Source organism: Staurois parvus, unplaced genomic scaffold, assembly GCF_062004578.1.
Source record: "Staurois parvus isolate SC_StPar_1 unplaced genomic scaffold, SC_StPar_1.0 ptg000151l, whole genome shotgun sequence".
Classification (NCBI taxonomy): domain Eukaryota; kingdom Metazoa; phylum Chordata; class Amphibia; order Anura; family Ranidae; genus Staurois; species Staurois parvus.
Genome location: NW_028317947.1, coordinates 19,160,319 through 19,171,550, shown reverse-complemented (window position 1 = coordinate 19,171,550; position 11,232 = coordinate 19,160,319). Strand labels below are relative to the sequence as shown.

At 44.1% G+C, this 11,232-nt stretch overlaps 1 protein-coding gene across 1 annotated transcript in view; it reads left to right on the top strand.

The window, feature by feature from the left end:
• Positions 1-8,947: 8,947 nt before the first annotated feature.
• Positions 8,948-11,232, top strand: part of MAP3K14 (mitogen-activated protein kinase kinase kinase 14) — a 51,337-nt gene continuing 49,052 nt past the window's right edge. Inside the window, exon 1 of the mRNA XM_089674586.1 lies at positions 8,948-9,102. The gene's annotated coding sequence lies outside the window, so the exon portion shown is untranslated. The remainder of the gene's footprint in view (positions 9,103-11,232) is intronic.

The window sequence follows — 11,232 nt, the reverse complement described above, 5'->3', positions numbered from 1 at the left end:
CTGTGAGAGATTTTTTTTTTATTCGCTTTGGACAGATTGGAAAGAGTTCAAAGTTCTTTCAGGGTTTTTATTTCTGTCTGAGTGACCTGAGTGGGGAAATCTTCCAGTGAGGACACTAGTTCTGGAGACACTATATTGGCTATGGGATAGGAAGTAAAGGGCAATCTCCTCAATGGGACACAAATATAAAAAAAAATGCCAGGGGTATAACCCTCCGTATTTTCTCTATACAAAATGAAAAAAAGCTTTGGCTTTAGTTACACGTTAATGTTTACTGTGAAGTTTGTCCTATAACACTAATGACTCATTCACACCATTCACATCTCTGGATCTCAAGAGCGCAGGTAAGTATTGGGGAGGCTGGGGGCATTGCTACGCATAGAAAGTTTTTGTACCTTCAGGCATAGAATGCATGAAGGTAAAAAATCTTCAGCCCTTACAATCACTTTAGATTGGTCCAAGCTGGACCAATATAATTCTGTAAAAACTGCCATACCTAAACCTTACCATACCTTCAGCTTGAACCCATTTGGCTGCAGTACTGAACCATGAACTGTAGATAAGCCATCTCTATTGGAACTATTTAGATTGACTTTTGTTAAACTCTTATAAGCTATTGAACTCCAAGTAGACTGTTACAATTATTTGTTCCTTTTTTTAAAAAAAATTCCCTTCCTTTTATTTTAATTTATATTTTATGGCATGCTTTCCTATTACATTTTGATATCATCTACATTCAATGGTTGTCCTATTATATGATATCTCTGTATAACAGGGCTTTTTTCAGTTCGAACTCGGTGGAACTCGGTCCCACCACCTCTGGCTCATTTCCTCTGCTCCCTGCTCACCACTATCACTTGTAAACACAGAAGTCCGGCTTCTGTGTTTACAAAAGACAGCTTGTCCCCAACGGCTCCCACAGATCGGATCTTATAAACAGCCCCCACTGAGTACAGGATGGGAACAAGAGAGGTGCAGATGGACACCCCCACTGGATGATCTCCCTGCAAGTGAGAGAGATGGAGCTAGCTACAGTGTACAGGAAAGTACGAGAACTGATGGGTGCTTCAGCTTAATACAGCCAGAAGTGTATTTACCACAAGGCAAACAAGGCATTTGCCTAGGGCGGTGAAGAAGAAGGGACACACATGGCATGGGCACCTGGTGGGTTCTGAGAGAGGCTGCGGGTTTCATGGCGGTGTATGCACAGTTCGACTCTCGTTCCTGGGGATGTGTGGAGCTGTGAAGGTCAGTGTCTTTCTTTCTCTCGCCATGGAGGATGGTGGCTGGTGTATGGGGGGCAGTGTTAGTGGAAGGCTCTCTTGGGTGGGAAGCAGGGGTGTTGTTGGTTAATGTCAGGCTCTCTCTGCGGGGGCCCCCATTTTTGTGTTGCCTAGGGTAGCACATAACCTAAATACACCACTGAATACAGCAAAAAAACAAATAAGACACAAGGAAGATGGTGGAGCTTCTAAAGGAGGGGCGGAAAAGGTGGGAGCAGTGGAGGGGGGGTCAGAGCTGAAGAGGGGTGAAAGTGGATGGGGGATGCAAAGGAAGGCAGTTGTGGAAGAGAGCTGAGATGTGCACTTTGTATGCAGTGCACCCCTGGATGCTGCATTATGTACGTCGTGCACCCCTGAACTCTGCACTCTGTGTGTAACCCCCCCCAAACTCTGCATCCAATACGCAATGCACTACTGCTATTTAATGCCCACTGTTAGTGAAATTTAACCACACCCACTATTTGATGTGATTTGTATGATGAGTGTGTGTATGTGTGTGTGTGGGGGGTCATGGTTGAGTGCCTGCACCTGTTTTCTGAGAAAAAAGGCCCTGCTGTATAATATATTTTCTTTAGGCGCCTTGGCAGTAGTTTGTGTGTGATTAATTTCCCTTTTTGTTTTTTTAGAATTTATTCTTTTCTTCATCTGTAAAATATATATATACTGTATGTATATGTAGTCATTATCTAAATTTTTAAACTTTAAATTAAACAAGCGAATGTTGTTCTGTATTCAATCATTTGTACCTACAAGTATTTATTTAATGAAAGCAGTGCAAGTATGTGAATTTGACTTGGTATCAGCCTTTCGCAGTCCCTGGAGAACAAAGCTCAGACTGGAAGCAGAAGCAGCACAAGGAGCCAATGAGTTCATGTACTGAAAGGGAACACGCTAATAGGAGGAGAAAGCAGAGTGACAGAGAGATGAGCTCATTAGTGTGCTGATTCTTCTTTACTGGCCAAACACAGGCTGTGGGCAGATCTACGTGGGTAGAATAATGCTGGCTGTCATTCTACCAAAAAGAAACAGAAACAAAACCTCCTGAGCTCAGAGACCTGGATCAGAATTCAGCGGGTTGAAACATTTATGAAAGTTCTTCCGGTGGCCAATCAAAGGTTGTGCAGTTCAAACACAAGGCTGGGGAAGCCCGATAACAGCTGTAACGAAGAACAAAAACAAAAGCAGACACGTGCGGGTCCCATTGAGAGGGAAGACTCTCAGGATGAAGCTGACGTGTTTCGAAGGGTGATCCCTTCTTCCTCAGAGCCCTTCGGTTTACTCTTTATTCACTGAGATAATGCGCAAGGTTGGTGAGCTTTTGTTTTTGTTCTTCGTTAAAGATTCTACCAAAAATTCCAGTTGGGGCAGCTCCAGTCTGAAGGTGAGTTTTGCAGCAAAAGATGATTATTAAAAAAAAATCTTTTACTGGGTTATTATTATATCTTAGTTTTACTCTAGTTCGGCTGTACATTGGTAGAGCAGGAACTGGCCATGACTCCAACCATGAATGGGCAGGCTGAATGTACCCAAGTTAACTGATCAATCAACTTGGGTACAACCAGCTTGTGCTACCAGGAGAATACAATGACTCAGCGGGAGGGATTCCCCTGTCACTGACTGTGTTGATGGGGGAATCGAGGTTGCAGGAAAGAAATTTGCTGTCTATGGCCTGCCTTGGTCCACACCTCTGCATTACTTATATCATGGTGTACCTTCACCCATGAAAGCTTACAAATACAGTGTCAGGCCTCATATCCTAAATGCAGGAAGAGCTTAATTCCTTGGTTCTGGTGACAGGAGAGGTTGTCCCACAATCAGGAGGTAGATAAGATAAGGCAGGCTGAACACTGTTTCCAGAGACAACCAGGAGAAATGTAGGGACATCTGGTCATGGTGGATGTAGGATTCTTTTGACTTTGACAAATCCGTAAATGAAACCAAGGTCCCCTACCATCTAGCAGCAGTTTGGTGGCATTGGGGTCTACTTCCGACAATTTATATTAGAACAACATGCCCAGCACGCACTTGAGAGACAATTTGAGATAATTGGTCACCTTATAGATCCTACGGGAAGTCGGGTACTAACTTATCAATGTTGTCTAGTTTATGTATTTATTACAGGTATTTATATAGTGCCATCAATTTATGCAGCGCTTTACATATGTATAGTACATTCACATCAGTCCCTAACCCTCAAGGGGCGTACAGTCTAAGGTCCCTAACCCTCAAGGGGCATACAATCTAAGGTCCCTAACCCTCAAGGGTCGTACAATCTAAGGTCCCTAACCCTCAAGGGTCGTACAATCTAAGGTCCCTAACCCTCAAGGGGCGTACAATCCAAGGTCCCTAACCCTCAAGGGGCGTACAATCAATGGTCCCTAACCCTCAAGGGGCGTACAATCTAAGGTCCCTAACTCTCAAGGGGCGTGCAATCTAAGGTCCCTAACCCTTAAGGGGCGTACAATCTAAGGTCCATACCTCTCAAGGGGCGTACAATCTAAGGTCCCTAACCCTCAAGGGACGTGCAATCTAAGGTCCCTACCCCTCAAGGGGCGTACAATCTAAGGTCCCTAATCCTCAAGGGGCGTACAATCTAAGGTCCCTAATCCTCAAGGGGCGTACAATCTGTACATGCCTGAAAGTCTATGATATACTGTTTGATATCTTTGTATAAAAGACATCACATGGTGTAAATGATTGATCACAGGACCAGGGGCAGACTGACAACTCATGGGGCCCCCGGGCAATAGGGGCAAATCATGGGGCCCCAGTCTCCTTGCCCAAACTCAAAAAAGCCTATGAAAAAGGTACCAGGGGCATCTCATGGGGCCCCCTACTGACCCTGGGCCCTCGGGCAGTGCCCGAGTTTCCAAATAGTCAGTCCACACCTGGTTCTGCCTGACCCCTACTGAGACCCCCTGACGTTAGACTGTGTATAAAGGGAACAATGTCACAGTGTAATATCATCAGTGTGCTGGGTGAAATTGATTGCAGAATGCTGTTTTTCTTGTTGCTAGCTTTCATGACAAAAAAAAAAAAAGCTAGATTCATTTTTTTTCTGAGGGGGGGAGGGGCACCATACTAACATTTTGCCCGGGGCTCTATAGCTATATATACACACAGTAGTAGCACAAATGACTGCACACACCTACAGGATAGAACTCTATACTGCAGTTTACAGAACAGTGAAATTATTATTATTGTTATTATAAAGGATTTATATAGCGCCAACAGTTTGCTCAGCGCTTTATGCGTGACAACACGCCGCGCTGCGTAAAAATGCGGCATCTCCTACTTTTCAGCGCACACCAACTTATCGTATTGGTGTGAACTGAAACAATAGGACGCAAGGCACATTTCCTTGTCTATGTGTTGGGATTGTGATGGACGGTGCTGCCCAGCGCAGCTCAATGCGTATGGTGTGAATGTGCCCTTCACCCAACTAAGTAGGTCCTTGTATGACATATTTATTTGTCAGAGAGATTGTATTATTCGATTGTAACCACACATGGTCAGATTAAAAAAATGCAGAATCATTTTTTAATACTTTTCAACATATTATAAAACCTACTACACGCTATTAAAAAAAAAAATTTATGAAAAAGTCTGGACTGACCATTTGGAAACTCGGGCACTGCCCGAGGGCCCGGGGTCAGTAGGGGGCCCCATGAGATGCCCCTGGTACATTTTTCATAGGCTTTTTTGAGTTTGGGCAAGGACACAGGGGCCTTATGATCCCCTATTGCCCGGGGGCCCCATGAGTTGTCAGTCTGCCCCTGCTCAGAACGATCGTTTGATTTTCTGTTTGTTAATATATTGCTTTTGAGAGCCATTATGGACTGTTCAGACTAAAATGTCTGAAGGGACATTTTCATTTAATGCAGACAGTATTCGTCCTATAAAAAATGAAGGAAACAAAGCATGAGGGTAGACTACACAGACTGCGGCTACATATGTGGGATGTTGTCCTCTGTTATTAATATTATTTCAGGTGCTTATATATCGCCATCAATTTACACAGCACTTTACATATATATTGTACATTCACATCAGTCCCTAACCCTCAAGGGGTGTACAATCTAAGGTCCCTAACTCACATTCATACACATTCTAGGGCCAATTTAGACAGGATCTACCAGCATGTCTTTACAGTGTGGGAGGAAACCAGAGTACCCGGAGGAAACCCACACAGGTACAGGGAGAACATGCAAACTCCAGGCAGGTGGTGCCATGGTTGGGATTTGAACCAACAACCCGAGTACTGCCAGGTGGAAGTGCTAACCATTTAGCCACTGTGCTGCCCACTTATTTGAGTAAAAACATGGGATGAGCACACAGAAATCTACGAACGATCATTCATCTGATTTTCTACTAGTGTGTATTAGGCTTAAAGCGGAGTTCCACCCAAAAGGGGAAGTTCCAGTTTAAAGATTGGTCCCCCGCTCCCCATTAAGGATTGGCACCTTGAGGGGGAACCGTTGCCTAAACTTGACAGGTGCCCGCTCCCACTTCTGCTGCAATCGCCTAGGCGATCGGAAACGGAAGTTGTCCTCCTACCCTCCCTCCCCAAAGTCTTGTGGGACATGTGACAGGTCCCAGAAGACAACAGGGCCATTCAGGGAGTGCAGCGCTACTCATGCATGCGCAGTGGGCACCCGGCTGTGAAGCTGCAAGTTGTCACAGCCGGGTGCCCACAATGAAGATGCCGGCGCCTGGAATACAGGACGGCCGGTGAAACGAGCTGCGGCGGGGGCAACGCGGGATCGTGGGACAGGTGAGTGGCTGTTTTCTAAAAGTCAGCAGCTACAGTTTTTGTAGCTCCTACCTTTAATTTTTTACAGAGTGAGTGGAACTCCGCTTTAAGCACAAGCCCTTGTCTATTAGCCCTCCTGCACACGGGGCGCTTTAATAACACTGGTCACGTTAGCTGTGTAAAGTCATGTTAAAAATGTAGCCTTTTGTAGCCTTTTTACATTTGTGTTTAGCAGTGTTTTGATGCGTTTAGCGGCGTTTTGCTGCATTTGCATTTTTAGTGAGTTTTTTTTGTTTTGCATTTTTTTTGGTTAAAAAAAAAGTCCAAAATGCCAGCTTGCGGCTGTTTACTGCATTTTACAATGTTTTACCGTGTTTCTCAGCGTAAGGCTCCATGTACACAGGATACTTCTGAATGATGGAAACTGATTGCTGGAAAATGTAGGTTAAAAAACGTCTGTTTAGCTGCGTTTGCATACCGCGTTTATGAGCGTTTGCGTTTAGAAGCGTTTTTTTAAAGATAACCTCAGGAGACCTTCCAAAATGCCCAGAATGCACTGAAAAACAGTAAATAATTAAATATTTCAGACATTTTTAGAGAAATAGAGAGAGTAGAAGCAGAGAGAGCAGTATTGTTGAGATTAGCTCTGTTTTTTTGGTGGTTTTGGATGTGTTCCAGCTCATTTCTGTGCAGAAATTATTGCAGCAGCGTCTAACATATGTTCTTTCATGCGAAACCTCAAAGCATGGTGTACCAGGTCCATTTGAGTACCGGGAAAACGCTTTGCATACATTTTTCATGATTAAAAAAGGCTCTGGACAGCATCTGGAAATGGAAGAGTTAAAAAAAATTTCAAACGCAAACGCTTATTGGTTAGCCACGTTTAGCTGAGTTTACAAGCGTTTGGTGTTTGAAACACTGATAAAATCTACTCCTGAACGTAAGTTTTCTGCGTTCAAAAAAACGACTGTAAACTCAACTGCCTGTAAACGACTGTAAACGATGATGTGTACATGGACACACAGGAAAACATTAGGGAGAGTTCAGGGGCTGCTCAAAAAAACGCAGAACAGCTCCTAAACGTGAGTTTATCAGCTGCAGTGCAAATGAGTCCTTACGGCTCGTTCACACTTGCCTTATTTCTAATGCAGGCCATCCATGGGTTGAAAATCAGCCGATTTTTCGGCCGAAAAAAAAAAATCGGCCGATTTTCGGATCGTTAGTGGGTTAATAGGTCAGTCGTTTTTCAGGATTTTGGCACTTTCTTTTTAGTTGGAAAGAAATCGGCTGATTTTGCCGATCGGCTGATTTTCGCAGCAATAATGGGCAAATCGGCCGATCTTTTTACCGATAAAAAATCTGCGCACGAGCCGGGACCTTCAAGAAGAAGAAGAGAAAGAAGAAGAAAAAGAAGAAAGAAGAAGAAGTAGAAGAAAAAGAAAAAGAAAAAAAAGAAAAGAAAAAAGAAGAAAAAAAAGAATTCCAGTCCGCTATTATATTTGACATTAATAAGTATTGCGGTTGCAACATTGTATCTATTTGTATCCAAATAAAAACACCTGTATCAGAAATGGATACAAATAGATACAATGTTGCAACTGCAATACTTATTAATGTCAAATATAATAGTGGAGCTCTCTGCAGGGACAGAAGTAATTGCTCCGGTATTATATTTGCCGGCCGTAGACGGGAAGAAAATTGGCCGATTTTTTTTTTACCGTTGGTGGTAACATCGGCCGATTGAACGACCGATTTTTCGTTTTTTTTTTTTTAAACGGCCGGTTTTCACCCCGTCTATGGCCTGCATAACTCTTGCCAAATGCCCCTATAGCGTTAGACAGCCGTTTGGGAAGCATTTTTAATGTGAAGTTTAATGGTATTAACGCTCTGCAAACGCCTCGCAAACGCCCTGCAAACGCCTGCCAGGTGTGTCACCATAGACTTGAATGGGAGGCTTCAACTCCTGACACGAGCTGACATGAGCCGTCAGTTTTGCCACGAGCTCATTCACACTTGACTTTATTTCTAACTCTTGCCAAATGCCCTTATAGCGTTTTACAGGCATTTTTAATGCTCCCCAAATGCCCTATGTGCAGTTTTGAGGCATTTAATAGGCGTTTGCCAAGTGTTAAAACAGCATCACAAACGCCTATAATGAAGTTAAATGGTATTAACACTCCACAAACGCCTCGCAAAACTGCTTTGCAACCACATCGCAAACGCCCTGCAAACACCTGCCAGGCATTTTAGGAGCGGCACCATAGACTTGAATGGGAGGCTTCAACTCCTCCTGACTTGACATGAGGCGTCAGTTTCGGCACGACGCTAACGCTTCAGTGTGAACAGCACTGTGTGCTGCCATGTGCACAATTTTCATAGGCGTTTGAGAAGCATTAAAAACGCTTTCCAATCACCTGTCTGATGCCTGCTGACAAAGCTAGTGTGAACGTAGCCTTAGAGGGTTTTTACAGCTAAAAAACTCCTCTAGAAACCAGTCTCTGTGTGCGCAGACACATAGGATAACATGCTGGAGGGTTTACTAGCTGTAGAAAAAAATGTCAAAAGCCAAAAACGTCCAGTGAGGACACTTGGTGGTCAGTGTAGGTAGGAGATCAATTTGCCATTGCTCAGAGCTCAAGGAACCCCTAGCAACCTCAGGAGGAACCTTAGAGTTCCACGGAACGCGGGTCGTAAAAGGCTGATCTACAGAACGTAGACCAATAAGCTAGCGTCTTCTGGTAAGCTTCGCCTTTGCCGGGAAATTCCGTGATCCCGCGGACCAATCAGGGAGCACTATGTGAAAGCTGATGGTGAGGGGGAGGTGGGGGTGAGATCATCACATGTTAGGAGGAGAAGGCAGTGGGAGGGGTGGCTATAGACTTTCAGGAAGAAGAAGAGCGAGAAAAAAAAAAAAGAGTTGAACTATAGGAGCAAAGTGTGATGTGATCAGGGAGGGAGGGGGGTAGAGAAGAGAACACAGGAGGCCAAAGTGGGAGCTGCCTGGTGACAGAGGAAGAAGCAAGCGTGAAAGTCAAGTTCCCTAGCAGAAGAAATCCACGTAAACTGGTAAGAAAGAGCACTGCCACCGATCGTCCACACCCGCTACAACCGATCGTCCAAACCCCAACAAACTTTGTGCTGAACTTTGCTGCTGTAACCACATGTAGCCGTAGCAGTTCACTTGCAGCAACACAGTTCAGTACTGTCTGTGATACTTTTTTTTATTTGCACTAACAGTCACATTTTCAGGACAAGCTTTCAGGGGTCTAGTCCTTCTTCTAAGGTCCAACCAAAGTACAAGTACCGTGTTACTGTCACCGGAACTCTGAGTTCCTTTAGCCCTGTTAGTGCTACTTTATGAAACTGCCAATATAATGAATGCTAGACGTGGGACTGGCCTATCAGGACATATTCTGTATTTATTTATTTCAGGTACTTATATAGCGCCGTCAATGTATGCAGCACTTTACATATATATTGTACATTCACATCAGTCCCTAACCCTCAAGGGGCATACAATCTAAGGTCCCTAACTCACATTCATATACTAGGGCCAATTTAGACAGGAGCCAATTAACCTACCAGCATGTCTTTGGAGTGTGGGAGGAAACCAGAGTACCCGGAGGAAATCCATGCAGGCACAGGGAGAACATGCAAACTCCAGGCAGGTGGTGCTGTGGTTGGGATTCAAACCAACGACCCGAGTACTGCCAGGCAGAAGTGCTAACCATTTAGCCACTGTGCTGCCCGTTTGACATTCATCACTGGCCAGCTTACTTAGAACAAGCTGGATCCATGAGGGTTAAGGGTGTGCATTTCATTCACTGCACCTTAAGCAGGCCATACATGGGTCGAATTCTGAACGATTTTTCGATCTAAAATATTGTTTGTTCTGTAATCCGATGGTGCCACCAATGATTTAGAAAATTGGTAGTTTTTCACAAATTTTCCAACGAAATGGGGAGGAACCACAAAAATCGGCCGGTGTCATTGCCCCACTAGCAGAGCGAAAATCGGTCGATTATTCTTAGTTCCGATTTTCGAAAACGTTGTTCGTTCTGTAATCTGATGGTGCCACCAATGATTTCGAAAATCGGTCGTTTTTCATGAATTTTCCAACATGCCCGATAAAATAAAATGGGGACGAACCAGGAAAATCAGCCGGTGCCATTGCCCCACTAACAGAGTGCAAAACGGTCGATTATTCTTAGGTCTGAAAGATCGTTCGGAAATCGACCCAGGGATGGCCGGCCTTACAGACAGGCAAGCCCTCCTTGTCTAGATTGGTGGCTGGCCTTCAGTATACAACAGGGCTGATTTACTAAAGAAGCTGTTCACTTAGCAAACAGAATGTTCACTGATGAAAGTTTACGTTCATGTTGCTTAGTGAATGAGCAGGTCATATTCCGAACGATTTTGTGATCGAAAACGTTGTTCGTTCTGTAATCTGATGGTGCCACCAATGATTTCGAAAATCGGTGGTTTTTCACGAATTTTCCAACATACCCAATAAACAAAATGGGGAGGAACCATGAAAATGCCATTGCCCCACTAACAGACCGAAAATCAGTCGATTATTCCTAGGTCTGATTTTCTAACTAAAAATCATTCGGAAATCGACCCATGGATGGCCTCACAGGCAGGCAAACCCTCTTTGTCTAGTTTGGTGGTTGGCTTTCAGTATACTACGGGGCTGATTTGCTAAAGACGCTGTTTACTTAGCAAAGAGAATGTTCACTGATGAAAGTTTACATTCATGTTGCTTAGTGAATGAGCAGGTCATATTCTGAACGATTTTGTGATCGAAAGCGTTGTTCGTTCTGTAATCCAATGGTACCACCAATGATTTAAAAAATCGGTGGTGTTTCACAAATTTTCCAACATGCCCAATAAACGAAATGGGGAGGAACCAGGAAAATCGGCCGGTGCCTTTGCCCCACTAACAGAGCAAAAATCGGACAATTATTCTTAGTTCCGATTTCCGAACGAACAATCGTTCGGAAATCAACCCATGGATGGCCGGCCTTACAGGCAGGCAAGCCCTCCTTGTCTATTTTGGCGGCTGGCCTTTCTCCTTCAGTATGCTATGGGGCTGATTTACTAAAGAAGCTGTTCACTTAGCAAAGAGAATGTTCACTGATGAAAGTTTATGTTCATGTTGCAAAGTGAATGAGCTGAAGATGCAATGACTTTTAT